Source organism: Mobula hypostoma, chromosome 5 (assembly GCF_963921235.1).
Source record: "Mobula hypostoma chromosome 5, sMobHyp1.1, whole genome shotgun sequence".
NCBI lineage: Eukaryota > Metazoa > Chordata > Chondrichthyes > Myliobatiformes > Myliobatidae > Mobula > Mobula hypostoma.
In genome coordinates this window covers 97,240,784-97,262,302 of record NC_086101.1, presented here as the reverse complement: position 1 = coordinate 97,262,302, position 21,519 = coordinate 97,240,784, and the positions used below count along the sequence as shown (strand labels likewise).

General features: G+C 40.9%; 1 protein-coding gene across 3 annotated transcripts in view; it reads left to right on the top strand.

Annotated features, from left to right (window-relative positions):
- Positions 1-21,519, top strand: part of LOC134346869 (contactin-associated protein-like 5) — a 1,934,616-nt gene that overhangs the window by 1,046,055 nt on the left and 867,042 nt on the right. The gene's annotated exons all lie outside the window — the stretch shown is intronic.

The following is a 21,519-nucleotide window of genomic DNA, read 5'->3' as shown; positions in this document are numbered from 1 at the left end:
TCTCAGCTGCCAGGGACTGCAATGTTTCTGAACGCATCCAAAACATTCTGAAAAGGGAGGGTGAGCTGCCAGAAGTTGTGGTACATATTGGTACCAATGACATAGGCAGAAAAAGGGAGGAAATCCTGAAAAAAGAATACAGGGTGTTAGGAAGGAAGCTGAGAAGCAGGACCTCAAGGGTAGTAATCTTGGGATTGCTGCCTGTGCCACAAAACAGGATAGGAACAGAATGAGGCGGCAGATGAATGTAACGCTGAAGAATTGGAGCGGGTGTAAGAATTCAAATTTCTGGTTAATTGGAACCTCTTCTGGGCAGGTGTGACCTGCACAAAAGGGATGGGTTGAACTTGAATCCGAGGGGGATGAATGTTCTTGCGGGCAGGTTTACTAGAGCTATAGGGAATGGTTTAAACTAATATGGCGGGGGGGGGGGAATGGGAACCATATAACTATTACAGCACGGAAACAGGCCATCTTGGCCCTTCTAGTCCGTGCCGAACTCTCACTCTCACCTAGTCCCACCGACCTGCACTCAGTCCATAACCCTTCATTCCTTTCCTGTCCATATAGCCTGCCTCTACCACTTCTGCTAGAAGCTCGTTCCACACAGCTACCGCTCTCTAACTAAAGAAGTTCCCCCTCATGTTACCTCAAAACTTTTGCCCTTTAACTCTCAGCTCATGACTACTTGTTTGAATCTCCCCGACTTTCAATGGAAAAAGCCTATCCACGTTAAGTCTATCTATCCCCCTCATAATTTTACATACCTCTATCAGGTCCCCCCTCAACCTTCTACGGTCCAAAGAAAAAAGACCCAACTTGTTCAACCTTTCTCTGTAATTTAGGTGCTGAAACCCAAGTAATATTCTAGTAAATCTTCTCTGTACTCTCTCAAGTTTGTCGACATCTTTCCTATAATTTGGTGACCAGAACTGTACACAATACTCCAAATTTGCCCTTACCAATGCCTTGTACAATTTCAACATTACATCCCAACTCATATACTCAACGCTCTGATTTATAAAGGCGAGCATACCAAAAGCTTCCTTCACCAACCTATCCACATGAGATTCCACCTTCAGGGAACTATGCACCATTATTCCTAGATCCCTCTGTTCTACTGAATTCTTCAATGCCCTACCATTTACCATATATGTCCTATTTTGATTAGTCCTACCAAAATGTAGCACCTCAAATTTATCAGCATTAAACTCCATCTGCCATCTTTCGGCCCACTCTTCTAAGCGGTCTAAATCTCTCTGCAAGCTTTGAAAACCTACTTCATTATCCACAACTCCACCTATTTTAGTATCATCTGCATACTTACTAATCCAATTTACCACCCCATCATCCAGATCATTAATATATATGACAAACAACATTGGACCCAGTACAGATCCCTGAGGCACACCACTAGACACCGTCCTCCAATCTGACGAACAGTTATCTACCACTACTCTCTGGCGTCTCCCATCCAGCCACTGCTGAATCCATTTCACTACTTCAATATTAATACCTAACTATTGAACCTTCCTAACTAACCTTCCGTGTGGAACCTTGTCAAAGGCCTTACTGAAGTCCACATAGAGAATATCCACTGCTTTACCCTCGTCAACTTTCCTAGTAACCTCTCCAAAAAATTCAATACGTTTTGTCAATCATGACCTTCCATGCACAAATCCATGTTGACTGCTCCTAATCAGACCCTGTCTACCCAGATAATTATATATATCATCTCTAAGAATACTTTCCATCAATTTACCCACCACTGACGTCAAACTCACAGGCCGATAATTGCTAGATTTACTCTTAGAACCCTTTTTAAACAATGGAACAACATGAGCAATACGCCAATCCTCCGGCACCATCCCCGTTTCTAATGACATTTGAAATATTTCTGTCAGAGCCTCTGCTGTTTCTACACTAACTTCCCTCAAGGTCCTAGGGAATATCCTGTCAGGACCTGTTAACCTATTCACTTTTATATTCCTTAAAAGCTGCAATACTTCCTCTTCTTTAATCATCATAGTTTCCATAACTTCCCTACCTGTTTCCCTTATCTTACACACTTCAATATCCTTCTCTTTACTGAATACCGAAGAAAAGAAATTGTTCAAAATCTCCCCCATCTGTTTTGGCTCCGCACATATCCGTCCACTCTGATTCTCTAAGGGACCAATTTTATCCCTCACTATCCTTTTGCTATTACTATAACTGTAGAAACCCTTTGGATTTATTTTCACCTTACTTGCCAAAGCAACCACATATCTTCTTTTAGCTTTTCTAATTTCTTTCTTAAGATTCTTTTTACATTCTTTATGTTCCTTGAGCACCTCATTTACTCCAAGCTGCAAATATTTATTATAGATCTCTCTCTTCTTCCGAACCAAGTTTCCAATATCCCTTGAAAACCATGGCTCTCTCAAACTTTTAACCTTTCCTTTCAACCTAACAGGAACATGAAGATTCTGTACCCTCAAAATTTCACTTTTAAATGACCTCCATTTCTCTATTACATCCTTCTCATAAAACAAATTGTCCCAATCCACTCCTTCTAAATCCTTTCACATCTCCTCAAAGTTAGCCTTTCTCCAACCAAAAATCTCAACCCTGGCTCCAGTCCTATCCCTTTACATAATTATATTGAAACTAATGGCATTGTGATCACTAGACCCAAAGTGCTCGCCAACACATACCTTCGTCACCTGACCTATCTCATTCCCTAACAGGAGATCCAACACTGCCCCTTCTCTAGTTGGTACCTCTATGTATTGCTGCAAAAAACTATCTGTCGCGTGGCACAGGCAGTAATCCTGAGATTACTACCTTTGCGGTCCTTCTCAACTCCCTTCCTAACTTCCTATATTCTCCTTTCAGGACCTCTTCTCTTTTCGTACCTATGTCATTGGTACCTATATTGGTACCTACCTTCCGAAGGCCCGAAACGTCGACTGTACTTCTTCCTATAGATGCTGCCTGGCCTGCTGTGTTCCACTAGCATTTTTTATGTGTGTTGCTTGAATTTGCAGCATCTGCAGATTTCCTCGTGTTTGCTAGCTAAATCAATGGTGTGGTTCTGTTGGTAACAGATGGAATTGCATCTTTAGAAAGACGTGAGATAGGGTCAGAGAAAGTTGAATCTTTGTGGGTGGAGTTAAGCTGCAAGGGTATAAAATCATGTATAGGCCTCCAAATAGTGGAATTCAGATTGCAAAGGGACCTAGAAAAGGAATGTAATAAGGGTAATCACACAATTGTAATTGGAGACTTCAATATGCAAGGGGATTGGGAAAATCAGGTTGGTGTCAGATCACAAGAGAGGGAATTTGTTGAATGCCTACGAGATGGCTTTATAAAGCAGCTTGTGATTGACTCTATTCTGGTAAAGGCTATTTTAGATTTGGTGTTGAAACATAGAAACATAGAAACATAGAAAATAGGTGCAGGAGTAGGCCATTCGGCCTTTTGAGCCTGCACCGCCATTTATTATGATCATGGCTGATCATCCAACTCAGAACCCTGCACCAGCCTTCCCTCCATACCCCCTGATTCCCGTAGCCACAAGGGCCATATCTAACTCCCTCTTAAATATAGCCAATGAACTGGCCTCATCTGTTTCCTGTGGCAGAGAATTCCACAGATTCACCACTCTCTGTGTGAAGAAGTTTTTCCTAATCTCAGTCCTAAAAGGCTTCCCCTTTATCCTCAAACTGTGACCCCTCGTTCTGGACTTCCCCAACATCGAGAACAATCTTCCTGCATCTAGCCTGTCCAATCCCTTTAGGATTTTATACGTTTCAATCAGATCCCCCATCAATCTTCTAAATTCCAACGAGTACAAGCCTAGTTCATCCAGTCTTCCTTCACATGAAAGTCCTGCCATCCCAGGAATCAATCTGGTGAACCTTCTTTGTACTCCCTCTATGGCAAGGATGTCTTTCCTCAGATTAGGGGACCAAAACTGCACACAATACTCCAAGTGTGGTCTCACCAAGGCCTTGTACAACTGCAGTAGTACCTCCCTACTCTTGTACTCAAATCCTCTCGCTATAAATGCCAGCATACCATTCGCCTTTTTCGCCGCCTGCTGTACCTGCATGCCCACTTTCAATGACTGGTGTATAATGACACCCAGGTCTAGTTGCACCTCCCCTTTTCCCAATCGGCCACCATTCAGATAATAATCTGTTTTCCTATTTTTGCCACCAAAGTGGATAACTTCACATTTATCCACATTAAATTGCATCTGCCATGAATTTGCCCACTCACCCAACCTATCCAAGTCACCCTGCATCCTCTTAGCATCCTCCTCACAGCTAACACTGCCACCCAGCTTCGTGTCATCCGCAAACTTGGAGATGCTGCATTTAATTCCCTCATCCAAGTCATTAATATATATTGTAAACAACTGGGGTCCCAGCACTGAGCCTTGCGGTACCCCACTAGTCACTGCCTGCCATTCTGAAAAGGTCCCGTTTATTCCCACTCTTTGCTTCCTGTCTGCTAACCAATTCTCTATCCACATCAAAACCTTACCCCCAATACCGTGTGCTTTAAGTTTGCACACTAATCTGTGTGGGACCTTGTCAAAAAGCCTTTTGAAAATCCAAATATACCACATCCACTGGTTCTCCCCTATCCACTCTACTTGTTACATCCTCAAAAAATTCTATGAGCTTCGTCAGACATGATTTTCCTTTCACAAATCCATGCTGACTTTGTCGGATGATTTCACCGCTTTCCAAATGTGCTGTTATCACATATTTGATAACTGACTCCAGCAGTTTCCCCACCACCAACGTTAGGCTAACCGATCTGTAATTCCCCGGTTTCTCTCTCCCTCCTTTTTTAAAAAGTGGGGTTACATTAGCCACCCTCCAATCCTCAGGTACTAGTCCAGAATCTAACGAGTTTTGAAAAATTATCACTAATGCATCCACTATTTCTTGGGCTACTTCCTTAAGCACTCTAGGATGCAGACCATCTGGCCCTGGGGATTTATCTGCCTTTAATCCCTTCAATTTACCTAACACCACTTCCCTACTAACATGTATTTCGCTCAGTTCCTCCATCTCACTGGACCCTCTGTCCCCTACTATTTCTGGAAGATTATTTATGTCCTCCTTAGTGAAGACAGAACTAAAGTAATTATTCAATTTGTCTGCCATGTCCTTGCTCCCCATAATCAATTCACCTGTTTCTGTCTGTAGGGGACCTACATTTGTCTTTACCAGTCTTTTCCTTTTTACATATCTATAAAAGCTTTTACAGTCAGTTTTTATGTTCCCTGCCAGTTTTCTCTCATAATCTTTCTCCCCCTTCCTAATTAAGCCCTTTGTCCTCCTCTGCTGAACTCTGAATTTCTCCCAGTCCTTAGGTGAGCCACTTTTTCTGGTTAATTTGTATGCTTCTTCTTTGGAATTGATACTATCCCTAATTTCTCTTGTCAGCCACGGGTGCACTACCTTCCTTGATTTATTCTTTTGCCAAACTGGGATGAACAATTGTTGTAGTTCATCCATGCAATCTTTAAATACTTGCCATTGCATATCCACTGTCAATCCTTTAAGTGTCATTTGCCAGTCTATCTTAGCTAATTCACGTCTCATACCTTCAAAGTTACCCCTCTTTAAGTTCAGAACCTTTGTTTCTGAATTAACTATGTCACTCTCCATCTTAATGAAGAATTCCACCATATTATGGTCACTCTTACCCAAGGGGCCTCTCACGACAAGATTGCTAATTAACCCTTCCTCATTGCTCAAAACCCAGTCTAGAATAGCCTGCTCTCTAGTTGGTTCCTCGACATGTTGGTTCAGAAAACCATCCCGCATACATTCCAAGAAATCCTCTTCCTCAGCACCTTTACCAATTTGGTTCACCCAATCTACATGTAGATTGAAGTCACCCATTATAACTGCTGTTCCTTTATTGCACACATTTCTAATTTCCTGTTTAATACCATCTCCGACCTCACTACTACTGTTAGGTTGCCTGTACACAACTCCCACCAGCGTTTTCTGCCCCTTAGTGTTATGCAGCTCTACCCATATCGATTCCACATCTTCCCAGCTTATATCCTTCCTTTCTATTGCGTTAATCTCATCTTTAACCAGCAACGCCACCCCACCTCCTTTTCTTTCATGTCTATCCCTCCTGAATATTGAATATCCCTGAACGTTGATCTCCCATCCTTGGTCACCCTGGAGCCATGTCTCTGTGATCCCAACTATATCATAATCATTAATAACAATCTGCACTTTCAATTTATCCACCTTGTTATGAATGCTCCTTGCATTGACACACAAAGCCTTCAGGCGCTCTTTTACAACTCTCTTAGCCCTTATACAATTATGTTGAAAAGTGGCCCTTTTTGATGCTTGCCCTGGATTTGTCTGCCTGCCACTTTTACTTTTCTCCTTACTACTTTTTGCTTCTACCCTCACTTTACACCCCTCTGTCTCTCTGCACTGGTTCCCACCCCCCTGCTGTGAACTAACCTCCTCTCGCCTAGCCTCTTTAATTTGATTCCCACCCCCCAACCATTCTAGTTTAAAGTCACCTCAGTAGCCCTTGCTAATCTCTCTGCCAGGATATTGGTCCCCCTAGGATTCAAGTGTAACCCGTCCTTTTTGTACAGGTCACGCCTGCGCCAAAAGAGGTCCCAATGATCCAAAAACTTGAATCCCTGCCTGCTGCTCCAATCCCTCAGCCACGCATTTATCCTCCACCTCATCGCATTCCTACTCTCACTGTCGCGTGGCACAGGCAGTAATCCCGAGATTGCACCAGGGAGGCAAACTACCATCCGCGTCTCTGGACCCTTAGATAACCCAGATCTTATTGGAGAGCTTAATGTAAAGGAACCCTTAGGAAGCAGTGATCATAATATGATTGAATTCATACCACATTCAGAGAGGGAGAAGCATAAGTCACATGTATCAGTATTAAAATTGAATAAAGATAATTACAGAGGCATGAGAGAGGTGCTTGCCCAGGTGGACTGGAGGATAGAGTACTGGCAGAGATGATGACAGCGCAGAAGTGGCTGAAATTTCTGGTAATAGTTGACAAGGTGCAGGATAGATATGTCCAATAGAAGAAGTTGTTCTTGAATAGCCAGGGTAGGCAACTGTGGCTGACAAGGGAAGTTAAAGACTGTATAAAAGCCAAGGAAAGGATATATAAGGTAGCTAAAGTGAGTGGGGAGTTGGATGATTGAGAAGCTTCTAAAATCCAACCAAAGACAACTAAAAAAGGCATAAGAAGGAAAAAGATGAAATATGAGGCCACACTAGCCAATAATGTAAAGCAGGGTACCGGAAGTTTTGTTCAATTTTATAAAGAGTGTAAGAGAGCTGAGGGTTGATATTGGACCACTGGAAAAAGATGATGGTGAGGTTGTAATGGGGGATAAAGAAAGAGCAGAAGGATACTTTGCATCTGTGTTCACTGTGGAAGACACTAGCAGTGTGCCAGAGGTCTATGAGTGTCAGGGAGCAGGAGTGAGTGCCATTGCTCTTACAAAGGAAAAAGTGCCAGTCAAACTCAAAGGTGAACAAGTCACCTGAACCAGATGGACTATATCCCAGATTCCTGAGAGAGGTTTCTGAAGAGATAATGGATAATTAGAGAGATAATGAAGAGTTCATTGTCATGAACTTTCAAGAATCACTTGATTCTGGCATGGTTCTCAAATACTGAAAGATTACAAATGTCACTTAAGAAGGGGGGAAGCCAAAAGAAGGGAAATTATAGACCAGTAAGTCTAAACTCAGTGGTTGGGAAAGTGTTGGAGTCTATTATTAAAAATGAGGTCTCGGGGTACTTGGAGACTAATGGTAAAATAAGTCAAAGTCAACATGGTTTCTGTCAAGGGAAATCTTGCCTGACAAATCTGTTAAGAGTTCTTTGAGGAAGTAACAAGCAGGGTGGACAAAGAAGAGGCAGTGGATGTCATTTATTTGGATTTTAAAAGGCATTTGATAAGGTGCCGCACATGAGGCTGCTTAACAAGATAAAATCCTTTGGTGTTAAAGCTGTTTCCCATCCTAACATTTCTTGTCCAAATGACACGGTAACACCTGCATGAAGGTAGGGAGTCAAAGTCATTGTTGGATGGGAGGGATCATTGATAATGCTAAGGGATCTGTATACGCAACGCTCCTGATAAATATCTCTAATGGGTGAAAGAGAGACCTTGATGATCCTCTCAGTAATCCTCACAGTCCTTTGGAGGGATTTGCAATTTTTGTAATTTTGATTGAAACACCTGTTTTATGCTTGTCTTATCTCATATGACTGGTCGCTGCACTCTTTATGAGAAAAATCAAATTACATAGTACTACACTAGGTGCTAGTAGGCCATCAGAAGCTCTAGGCATCAGAAGGAGGCAGTGAATAGAAAACGCACACTTCTGGAGGTAAGTTTTGTTTATACAAAACAAGACATACAAAATATTTACATGAGTAAGAACAATTCAAAATACCAACATTTTGTTTAGGTTCCAGATCTCAGATATCAACAAAAACAAATTCCTGTTTAGTTTGAATCAGTGAGATTCTTTAGAATAACCCTTGTTACTTGAATTTCTCTAACTAATTAGATCGTGTTGTTCCCTATTTAAAAGTTTACAAACTTTTCCTTTTTTAAAAAGTTAGAAAACTAATTGAATTCCTATTTTTAAGTATTATAGTTAACTTCAGTTTCAGTTCAAGTCAGTACGTCTACAATACAAATTCTAAAATTATATATCTATACAGCTAACTCTTTTCACAGCAATTCTCCAAAATTACAACTTTAAACAAAATAAATCTCGTTCAGTAATTTATCAAAGTATTTGCAAAAATAATCAGTTCTTATACATCCAACCATATTAAATCCTCTACATCATGAAACATTTTGTTCCCGTGCTGGTTCTTCATCTTGGGTGGCTTGCCATTTTGTTTCTTGGGTGAAATAGTTGTCTATCCACAGAAAGTCGATTCACAACACTTACACACACACAAAAAAAATGACCAAATCCCTTGGAGTGATTTAACAGAACTAATTCCCGGTTACATGGTAGGGATCTTAGACAATCGTTTCTGCCAATATTGTCTTGTTGTAGCTGTAGCTTCAATAGATCTTTTATTGCTATTGCCTCTCCTCCAGGGGTTTCACCTTGAGGTTTTCAAGTGAGTAGAGATACTCACTACTAATTCCACTTTTAACATTTTATATTTTTAGTTTCTAATAGTTTGCTGCATTCCTCACACTTTTCCGCGCTGCGTCAGCCATGCCTTTCATCCCTCCACAGGTGGCGTTTTCTAACATTGCATCTTTTAATTTAATTATCCTGGGTTATACTCTACCAGAAGGTCATGCCCTCCATAGATGGTGCATGACCTTCTGAACTCCTCCTGCATTCTGTGTGTTTTTCAAGATTTAGATCATAAGACCATAAAATGTAGAAGCAGAATTCGGCTGGATTGGCAAGATGAAAATCTATACAAAATCCTGCAGATGCTGGATGTCTGAAATAAACAGAAATTGTTGGAAACACTTAGCAGGTCAGGCAGCATCCGTGGAATGATCATGGTCATTATCAGATCATAGTAGACCTTTTGTCAGATGGACTTAGAGACTATATATTATTTGTAACAACTGGTATGGTTTGGTACGAATGATCCTCGATAGATCCAAATTACAGGGAAACTAAGCCCTGTTAGCTGAGACTCACTGTTAGCATTCTTATCTGAAGCTTTCAGTATGAAAGTCCATGGTATCAATTGAGCCAAATTAATTTTACGTTGATATGCACAAGTGCATGTATGCATAGCGCAAAAAGACATTACTTGCAGCTGCATCACATACATATAGAACTAAAACACAAAGTCCTTAAGAAAAACATAAATTCACTCAACTTTTGTAAGAGAACACAATTGGAACAAAAATATTGCTGTGCAAAGAAGTCAAACTCATTATATTGTTGCTATAGTGACTGTGGTTATGCAAGTTGGTTCAAAAAAAGGATAGCTGAAGGGAAGTGGCTGTTCTTGAACGTGTTGATGATTGACTTCAAGATTCTCTGTTTCCTGCCTGAATGCAACTGTAAGAAGTTACCGTGGCCCAGATGGTGGGAATCTTCGATGATAGAGCTTGCCTTCTCGAGGTAATTCCTTCTGTCGATACTTGAGATAGTGGGGTGAGATGTGCCCATGGTCTATTGGAATGAGTCTACAACTCTCTGCAGCTTTTGCAGTTCCTGTATATTGGAATTGCTGTATCACACCATAATGCAACTAGTCAGGATACTTTGAACAGTACAGCTGTAGAAGTTTGTGAGAATATAACCTATCCCTCAACGTCAGCAAGACAAAGGAATTGGTTGTTGACTTCAGAAGGAGTAGCGGACCGCACGATCCAATTTACATCGGTGGTGCGCAAGTGGAACAGGTCAAACGCTTTAAGTTCCTCGGGGTCAATATCACAAATGGCCTGACTTGGTCCAACCAAGCAGAGTCCACTGCCAAGAAGGCCCACCAGCGCCTTTACTTCCTGAGAAAACTAAAGAAATTTGGCCTGTCCCCTAAAACCCTCACTAATTTTTATAGATGCACTGTGGAAAGCATTCTTCTAGGGTGCATCACAACCTGGTATGGAAGTTGTCCTGTCCAAGACCGGAAGAAGCTGCAGAAGATCGTGAACACGGTGCAGCACATCACACAAACCAATCTTCCGTCCTTGGACTCATTTTACACCGCACGCTGTCGGAGCAGTGCTGCCAGGATAATCAAGGACACAACCCACCCAACCAACACACTTTTTGTCCCTCTTCCTTCCGGGAGAAGGCTTAGGAGCTTGAAGACTCGTATGGCCAGATTTGGGAACAGCTTCTTTCCAACTGTGATAAGACTGCAGAACAGATCCGGACCTGGATCTGGGCCATGCCCTCCAAATATCCGGACCTGCCTCTTGGTTTTTTTTGCACTACCTTACTTTCCATTTTTCTATTTTCTATTTATGATTCATAATTTAAATTGTTAATATTTATTATCAATTTGTAATCCAGGGAGCAGGATGCACAGAATCAAATATCGCTGTGATGATTATACGTTCTTGTGTCAATTGTTTGGCGACAATAAGGTATAAAGTATAAGTATCGAGTGGCACCTTAACCTTCTAAGAAAGTAGAGACGCTGGTGGACCTTTCTGGCAATTGCATTTATATGCTGGATATTGGATGTGTGAATACCCAGGAATTCAAAGCTACATCACCAATCCAATATTGAAGGAGAATGTATCTGTCAGAAATGCCTTCATTTGGATGAGGCATTAAATAGAGGTGTTTCTTCTGGTCTGCCTAAAAGATCCCTTATCACTGTTTAAAAGAAAACAAGGAGTCATTTCGATCTCCCCCTCCCCCTCCCACTTTCAAATCTCTTACTATTTCTTCTTTCAGTTAGTCCTGATGAAGGGTCTCAGCCTGAAACATCGACTGTACCTCTTCCTATAGATGCTGCCTAGCCTGCTGCATTCACCAGCAATTTTTATGTGTGTTGCTTGAAATTCCAGCATCTGCAAATTTCCTCGTGTTTGAGTTATCCTTACTATCGAGGTCCATAATTATTTCATGATAAACAAAAAACATGATGATATGGTGACGATCATAGCAGAGTTGAAGTGGGTGGCAACCAGGAGATCCTGTTTGTTGTGGTGGACGGAGCGGAGGTGCTCAATGAAGCGGTCCCCCAATCTGCGCCGGTTCCAAACTCTGCTTCACATTCCTATTCGGATATGTCCATACATGGCCTCCTCTACTGCCATGATGAGGCTAAACTTAAGATACACCTCATATACCATCTAGGTAGTCTCCAGCCTCTTGGTATGAACATTGAATTCTCCAGCTTCCAGTAATTCCCTCCCCCTCCCTTCCCCTATCCCAGTTTCACTTTGCCCCCTCCCCCAGCTGCCTACTACCTCCCTCATGGTTACACCTCCTTCTACTACCCATTGTGTTTTCCCCTATTCCTTCTTCACCTTTCCTGCCTATTTCCTCCCTGCTTCCCCTCCCCCACCCCTTTATCTTTCCCCTTACTGGTTTTTCACCTGGAACCTACCAGCCTTCTCCTTCCCACCCTCCCCCCACCTTCTTTATAGGGCCTCTGCCCCTTCCCTCTTCAGTCCTGACAAAGGTCCAACCCGAAATGTTGACTGATAGTTTCCACAAATGCTGCCCGACCTGCTGAGTTCCTCCAGCGTGTTGTGAGTGTTGCTTTGACCCCAGCATCTGCAGAATATTTTGTGTTTATTTTCAACAACTACTTCGGTGACTTATTGTCCACTATTCATTAATGACTGTACAAAATTCAGTTCCGTTCATGTTTACTTACATAATGAAACAGTCCACAGTCAAATGCCAAAAGCGTTGTAGATGAATAGGTGGTAACACAATTTCCTGAAATGCTAAACAAAGAAATATTTGCTGTTACTATATTGTCAAAAGCTGCATCATTAACATTTTGCATCTCACAATGAACCAGGTATCCAATTAAATCAATTTGTCATAGAGCAATATAGTAGAGAAACAGGCCCTTTGGCCCATCTAGTTTGTTTCTGGCAAGTACTTTTTCTACTGAAACATTAAAACTTTTCTTTATAATGCAAGCAATCTCCAGGTACTGAGTAAATTCTGTTTTTACAGATAACCTGAAATCAATTTTGTCTGTGTCAGAAAATGCACAAAAAAAACCACTTGATATGGTTACTATATCTCCATAGTGTTGTAATAAAACTATTCTTATAGGAGCAGAATTGGGCCATTCAGCCCATCAAGTCTGCTCCACCATTCCATCAGGCTGATTTATTATCCTTCTCAACCCCATTCTTCTGCCTCCTTTTATGTCCTGACAAATCAAGAATCTATCAACATCTGCTTTAAGGATACTCAAGGTCTTGACCTCCACAGTCCTTTGTGGCAGTGAATTCCACAGATTCACTATCCTTCTGGCTAAAGAAATTCCTGCTCGTCTCTGTTTAAATAGACACCACTCTATTATGAGGCTGTGTCCTATCGTCCTAGACTCTCCCACTATAGGAAGCATTCTCTCCACATCCACTTTTAATAGTTTGATAGACCTTTTAATATTTGATAGGTTTCAGTGAGAACCCCTTCATACTTCTAAAGTCAAGTGAGTACAGGCCCAGAGTCATTAACACTGCTCGTACATTAACCTTTTTATTCCTGGATTAATTCTTGTGAACCTCCTCTGGACCCTCTCCAATGCCAGCTCACCTCTTCTTAGATAAGGGACCGCAAACTGTTCACAATACTCCATGTAATGAATGGCATCAAAACCACATGTGACTGATAAGACAGAACATTTATTAATTCAGGTGAGAGAGAGAGAGAAAGGAAACCAGTTTGGTCAGTCTTAGGAATAAGCATATGTACATTCTGTACATACATCAGAGATGACAATTTATTAATAGTTTAGGCACTTGTTAATATCTATGAGAATCCATAAGTCAGACGTAAGTAACTCAGGGAATACCTGTACACCGGATTACTCTCCAGTGTCCATGGTAAAACTTTTTGATTACTGTTTAGGACAATGTTTGATTGGTATATCGCCCAAGTCTGAATATCCACCTCCTTCACTATAAGACAGGAATTAGGTCACTTAGCCCATTGAATATGCTCTGCCATTCCATCATGGCTGATTTATTATCCCTCTCAACACAATTCTCTTGCCTTTTTCCCATAACCTTTGATTCCCTTTCTAATCAAGAACCTGTCGACCTCCACTTTAAATATACCCAATGACTTGGTCTCCACAGCCATCTGTGGCACTGAATTCCACAGATACAGCACTTTCTGGTAAATGAAATTCCTCCTCATAGCTGTTCTAAAGTGAAGTCCTTCTATTCTGAGGCTGTATTGGAAACATCCTCTCCATGTCCACTGTAGTAAACATCCTCTCCATATTCAGTCCATCTGGGCCTTTAAGTATTTGTTAAGTTTCAATAGATTCCCCCCTCATTTAGAAGAGCACAGGCTCAGAGCCACCAAATACTCCTCATGCTAACTCTTTCATTCCCAGGATTATTTTTATGAATCTCTTCTGGACCCTCTCCAACACCACTACGTCCTTGCATAGATAAGGGCCCAAAATTGCTCCACTGTTGGTGTTCTGAGGATTAAACATCTCACATTATGCTGCAGGAACTCTCCAAGCATCTCTGTTAAACCTCCCAAACTTCAACTACCTAGAAGGGAAAAGGAGAACTGAGTCATTCCCATATCAATTCTTGCAGCTTTCTCTTCAAGTCAAACATACAGCCAGTTCTTGCAATGCCTCTACTTTATCATGATCCAAGTCTTGAAACTCTTAACCAAACATCGCTGTGGTTTGCTATCACTGGATAGTTTGCAGTTTTTCTTGAAGACTGCAATGCCTTCTAAAGAGCAACTAGGGATGAATAATATATGTTTGATTGCCTGCAACACTGTAAAAAGTGGGTTATCTGAATTGTACATTCCCTTTAACTGCCTACCACAGCCCATATCCGCTGAAAAGAGCTTTGTCCTTCACGGATATTGATCATGGGTCCTCCACAGTGTATTGAACTCAAAGTGTAAATCTGCACCTGAACACAGATTTGCTTTCTACTTGTTGGATTTACAATGGAATCAATTCTGAGAAATTGCAATCTTAACAAAAATGTACAATGTCCTTCTAAAAAAACATTCAAACAAGCCCTTCCATTTATTCAGAGTAAGCAATAAGTTTGGCCAATGGTTATTTCATTTTGTCTCAGGGCACTTATCAGCCTTGTTCTGAGAGTTATGATGCAGACCTTCTTGGTCTTGTTTTATCCTTTCTCTAGTGAAACCATCATTAGACTTTGTCTTGGCTACTGTTTGTGTTGATTGATGGGTAGTAACAATGGTGGTCACAATGCTTGACTCTACATCTTGAATTCTTTGAATCGTACATTTCTACTATAGTGAATTGTGGTAGGAACATTAGTAGCTTTAGCAGAATGGCGTCAAAGCTAATTATACACTCTGTGGCCACTTTATTAGGAACACCTGTACAGCAACTTGCTAATGCAAATATCTAATCAACAGCTCCATGCATAAAAGCATGCAAACGTAGAACATAGAACAGTACAGCACAGTCTTTTGGCTGACAATATCAATGGGTCGAATAGCCTATTTCTGCTCTTATGTCTTACGTTGTGCTGAAAGGTCAAAAGTTTCAGTTGTTGTTCAGAGCAGACATCAGAATGGGGAGTGAAGGTGAGTCAAGTGACTTTGACCGTGGAATGATTGTTGGTGCTAGACATGGTGGTTTCAGTATCTCAGAAACTGCTCATTCCTTGGGATTTTCATACATCACGGTCTCAAGAGTTTACAAAGAATGATGTGAAAAACAACAAAACACATAGTCATAGTCATAGTCATACTTTATTGATCCCAAGGGAAACTGGTTTTCGTTACAGTTGCACCAACCAAGAATAGAGTATAAATATAGCAATAAAACCATAAATAATTAAATAGTAATATGTAAATTATGCCAGGAAATAAGTCCAGGACCAGCCTATTGGCTCAGGGTGTCTGACCCTCCAAGGAAGGATTTGTAAAGTTTGACGGCCACAGGCAGGAATGACTTCCTATGACGCTCAGTGTTACAACTCGGTGGAATGAGTCTCTGGCTGTATGTACTCCTGTGCCCAACCAGTACATTATGTAGTGGATGGGAGACATTGTCCAATATGGCATGCAACTTGGACAGCATCCTCTTTTTGGACACCACCGTCAGAGAGTCCAGTTCCATCCCCACAACATCACTGGCCTTACGAATGAGTTTGTTGATTCTGTTGGTGTCTACTACCCTCAGCCTGCTGCCCCAGCACACAACAGCAAACATGATAGCACTGGCCACCACAGACCCAAAGAACATCCTCAGCATCGTTGGACAGATGTTAAAAGACCTTAGTCTCCTCAGGAAATAGAGACGGCTCTGACCCTTCTTGTAGACAGCCTCAGTGTTCTTTGACCAGTCCAGTTTATTGTCAATTCGTATCCCCAGGTATTTGTAATCCTCCACCATGTCCACACTGACCCCCTGAATGGAAACAGGGGTCACCAGTACCTTAGCTCTCCTCAGGTCTACCATCAGCTCCTTATTCTTTTTCACATTAAGCTGCAGATAATTTTGCTCACACCATGTGACAAAGTTTCTAGCGTAGCCCTGTACTCAGCCTCGGCTCCCTTGCTGATGCATCCAACTATGGATTCATCCAGCTATGCAGTGAGCAGCAGTTCTAAAATGCCTTGTTAATGAGGAGGTCAGAGGAGAATGGCCAGCCTAATTCATGATGACAGGAAGGCAACAGTAACTCAAACAAACTTGTGTTACAAGAGTTGTGTGGAGAAGAGCATCTCTGAATACACAACATGTTGAACCTTGAAGTGACCAGGCTACAGCAGCAGCAGGTTCCACTCCTGTACCTAATAAAGTGGCCACTGAGTGTAATGTTTAACAATAAAAACAATATAAAATAATGTAGGCAATTAATTTTAAATATGTAATGGTTGAAGTTGTTTATCTAGGAATGCTGTACTGAGGAGCTCCTGTACAAATGCTTGAGATAATGGGGGCATTTATATAGTATAATTGATTTCAAAGTTCAAAGTAAATTTTATTATCAAAGTACATATATACCACCATATACAACCCTGAAATTCATTTTATTGTGGGCATACTCAATAAATCTATAGAATAATATTGATAACAGAATCAATGAATGATCACCCAACTAGGGTGTTCAAACAGAGTGCAGAAGACAATGAACTGCAAGTACAAAAAGATGAAATAATATTAATAAATAAATAAGCAATAAATATCCAGAATGTTAGATGAAGAGTCCTTGAAAGTGAATCCGTTGATATAGAGTTAAAAATTCAGGAAGTTACGTTGCAGCTTTATAAAATTCTAGTTAGGCCACATCTAGAGCATTGCATTCTTGTCATCCCATTGTAGGTCAGATATCAAGGTATTGGAGAGGGTGCAAAAGAGGCTTAGACCATTGGACCATGAGACATAGGAGCAGAATTAGGCCATTCAGCCCATCTGGCCTGCTCCTCCATTCCATCATGGCTTATTCCAGATCCCACTCAAACACATACACCTGCCTTCTCGCCATAAGAATGTTTATCAGGATGCTGCCTGGATTAGAAGGCATGTGCTAAAATGAGAGGTTGGGCAAACCTGGGTTGCTTTCTCTGGAATGGTGGAGGCTGAGGGGAGATCTGATAAAGGTTCATAAGATTTTGAGAGGTGGAGACAGGGTAGACGGAGAGTATCTTTTTCCCAGGGTTGAAATGCCTGACACCAGAGGGCAGGCATTTAGGGTGAGAAGGAGAAATTTCAAAGGAGATACGAGGAGCAATTTTTTTACACAGACAGTGGGGAGTGCTTGGAAATTGCGGCCTGGGTTGCCGGTAGAGGAAGGTACATTGGGAACTTTTAAAAGACGTTTAGATAGACACATGAATGTGAGGGCAATGGAAGGATATGGACATTATGTAAGCATGAAGCATTTAGTTGGCCATTTGGTTATTAATTTATTTGTTTTGACACAGCATTGTGGGCCATCGCGCCTGTTCTTGTGCTGTACTCCTTTGTATTCTACAGTGAGGTACAGGTACAGTGGAAAAAAACAGCTTGCAGCACAATCAAAGGCACATAGATACAGTCAGCATACAGAACATAAATTACATGGAAAAGCAGGGGGCAATCAGAGATGGCTAGCATACCTTAGTTGAGGTCAGATTATATCTGACCAATCTAACTAAACCTTTTGTAGAAGTAGCAAAGTACACTGATGAGGCAGTTGCCGTCAATGTGTTATACCTTTGAGATGGTCCCAGAGTGGTATATTGATCCAAAAAGATAATGGCCCGGGGAATCCAGAGGAAGTTAGAAAATGGGTTGAAAATTGTCGGGGAGACAGAAGGTAGAGCGTTTTGTTTCTATGCTGGGATAGCTTGATTAATGATGATCAAGAAAAATTGGTGCTGGGGACCTGCAGTTTATATTATACGGAAAATATTTTCATGTTGATATCAGAAGTATTATTGTTGATGTTAATGATGTGCAGGAAAGTCTTAGACTCGAGAGTGATATCAATGCGTTGATGAAATGGATGGAAACATGGCGTATGAAGTTAAAAACTAATAGAATTGAGGTGATATAGTTTAGGTGTGCCAATGAGACTAGGACATACACCATGAATGGTAGGACCCTTGCGGGTATTGAAGAACAGAGGTGTTTTGGCATGCAAATCTGAAGATCCTTGAAGATGGCAGCACAAGTAGGCAAGGTGCTTAAGAATATATATGAGATACTGGCCATTATTAGTTGAGGCAATGAATTCAAGAGTAGGGAAGTTATGCTCCTTCTTGATAAAATATTGATCAGGCCTCAACTGGAGGCAGTGTGTAGTTGTGCTCATCAATCTATAGGAAAGATGTGATAACACTGGAGAGGATGCCAAGGAGATTTACCTTGAATTGACCTGGAATGGTGCATTTCAGTTACAGGGAGAGCGTGGAGAGGCTAGGTTTGCTTTCTTTTGAACAAAGGAGGTTAAGAGGAGACGGAATTGAGATATATAACTTTATAAGGGATATAGATAGGGTAGTTTTTGTGATGTATCTAGTGTGGTAGTGTAGTGGGTAGTGCTTGTCGCTCTCACTTCCAGCTTCCATTGCTGGATAGCAGTCTTGTGAAAAGGAGAGCAGAATGTGTAACTCCCTCCCTGCCAGTACATAGCCTCTCCAACTGCAAGCCTCATGTAGTACTTCCTCACTGGTAACACATGGAAACTGAACTCCTTTCAGACTCAGGTGATCTACAGAGGACGGGGAGAGGTCTGGCCCCTGCACACGTGGCACACAGGCCCTCTGATGTGTGGATATGCCCTGGTTCTTGTGAATCAGATCCCCAGCTATGGGTAAATAGCCCCACTGCCCTGTGGGCAGTCGTGGGAGATATGAACATCCTTCCAACAGCTCCTACAGCTAAGCTGGTGCCAAATGTATTACTTCATAAGATTTTTTTGGACTACACTGGTGAGGCTGAGAGGGGGATCTTGATGACCGGACATCTCAGGATCTTCATACCTTTTGCGCAGACTTGTGATGATTATCATCATCGTCCATTGTCCTTTGAGACAGATGGATGCCAACCGCCACCACCGCCAGATAAGGTAGGTTGTGGGAAATGTTTTCCCATATCAGTCTGGAGGAGATTGATGTGGAGTAGATAGAAGAGATTTCAAGGGGACTTTTTTTTACCTAGAAGTAGACTGCCTAGAGAGTGTGGGAAGCAAAATTATTGAGAGAATTTAAGACTCTAGACAAGCTATGGTGGAAGCACTGAAATATGAGATTAATAAAGATGGGGACCTACTAGTCAATATGGTTTTAGTGGACTGAATGGTCTGTATCTTGTATAACTCAATGACTCCACAGTCTCTTCTGTTTCAATTTCAACATAATATTGCCAACCCTACATGAAATCTTTGGCATTTATAGTACAATCTGTGCCAATGTATAAAATCATTTGAAATATAATCTCATTAAGTTAATTCTTCTGATATAAATTAATCAGGGATATAATATAAAATTAATATGTAAAATATTATTCTAATTTCCTTTTCATTATCTATTGTATAAAATAGTAATATAAAAATATAAAATACTGAGGGGAATACATGTAATGTGAATATTTTTACCACAATTTTCATCAATTTTGTAAGAGTGTTATCATTAAATAAATAATAATGTCTGATTAATATTCAAGAGAAGGGTGGTAGAGACTAATCTGCTATTAGAGTTACACCAAGTGATAGGTGATGCACTAAATTTATTATAAGACCCTAAGCATAAAAATTAAGCCATTTCGCCCATCAAGTCCGCTCCACCATTCAACCATGGCTGACTTTTTTCTCTCAATCCTTTGTCCTGTCTCCACCTAGTAACCCTTAATCTCCTTACCAATCAAAAATCTATCAATCTCTGACTTAAATACACCTAATAACTTAGCCTTCACAGCCACTGTGGTATTGAATTCCACAGATTCATTACTTTCTGGGTGAAGAAAGTCCTCCTCATCTCTATTCTAAAGGGATACCCTTTTATTCTGAGGCAAAGCCTTTGGATACTAGATTTTTCTGCTAGTGGAAACATCCTCTCCACATTCACTCTGTCCAAGCTTTTCAGTATTCAGTAGGTTTCAATGAGATTCCCACGTACTTCTGAAGCTCTTAAATTATATTTGAACTATGAAACTTTGTTCATATTTTAAAGGGTAATCATTAATGTAAATTATTATTATTAGCTGAAACTTCGACACACTGGAAGACTGCTGAAGATCTTGGCCCAAAACGTCGATTGTTTACTCTTTTCTCCAGCATTTTGTGTGTATTCCTCTGTTATTCTTCTAGCTCACACAAAAACAAGCCTACCCTTTCCACTTTCCCATACAAGGCCTGACAACCTCAGGGATCAGTTCAGCAAAGCTTCTTTGAGCTGTTTCCAATGCATTAGCACCCTTCCTTAAATAAGAAAATGAAAAAAGTACACAGTATCTATATGTGATCTCAACAATACCCAATATAAATGGAGCATAAGCTCCCTACTTTTGTATTCCATTTGTCTTGCCATTGTGTTAGCATTCTCAATTACTTGCTATACTGCATTTTTATCCTTACGAATCTTCCACATTCCTCTGCAGTGCAGAGTTCTGTATCATTCATCAACTAGATAACATGCCTTTTTAATTTTTTTCTACTAGGTGGACCAAAGAGCTTGTTCTGTGCTTTAGTCCTCTATGACTCTGTATGGAGATTTTCACAATTTTCTCTTCAGAATGCTTCAATTGCTGGATTTTGCCCACCTGGGTAACATATGACATTTTAGTTCCCTTTCACCAAATTCAAAACTTAGCTTCAAACTAATTGCTGTACTTCAGCAACTTAGAAAACATCCATAAATATACAGGCCCCAGCACAGATCCAACGGCATTTGTTACAAACTGCCAATCAAAAAAAGAAACATAAAAGTTGCTGTTTGCTTGAAATTCCGGCATCTACAGATTTCCTCGTGTTTGCATAATCAAAAAAAGATTCATTTTTGCCTATTCTCTATTTTCTGTTAGCCATCCGGTCTTCTACCCATGCCAATATATTATCTCCTACACCCTGAGCATTTACTTTCCACAATATCCTTTTCTAAACTCGTCACAATCTTGCACATCCATTACAAAACTTCCCCCAAACTTTTTCAACTGTCAGGAACACATTTGTTCTGTCATATAAACTATTTGACTGATCGACTAATATTCAGAATTGTACCCCCTTCAACTCCCTACTATCAGGCAGGGAGTACCGTAGCATTAGGACAAGAACCATCAGGACGGGAAACATCTTCTTCCCCTGGGCCGTAAGACTGCTGAACTCCC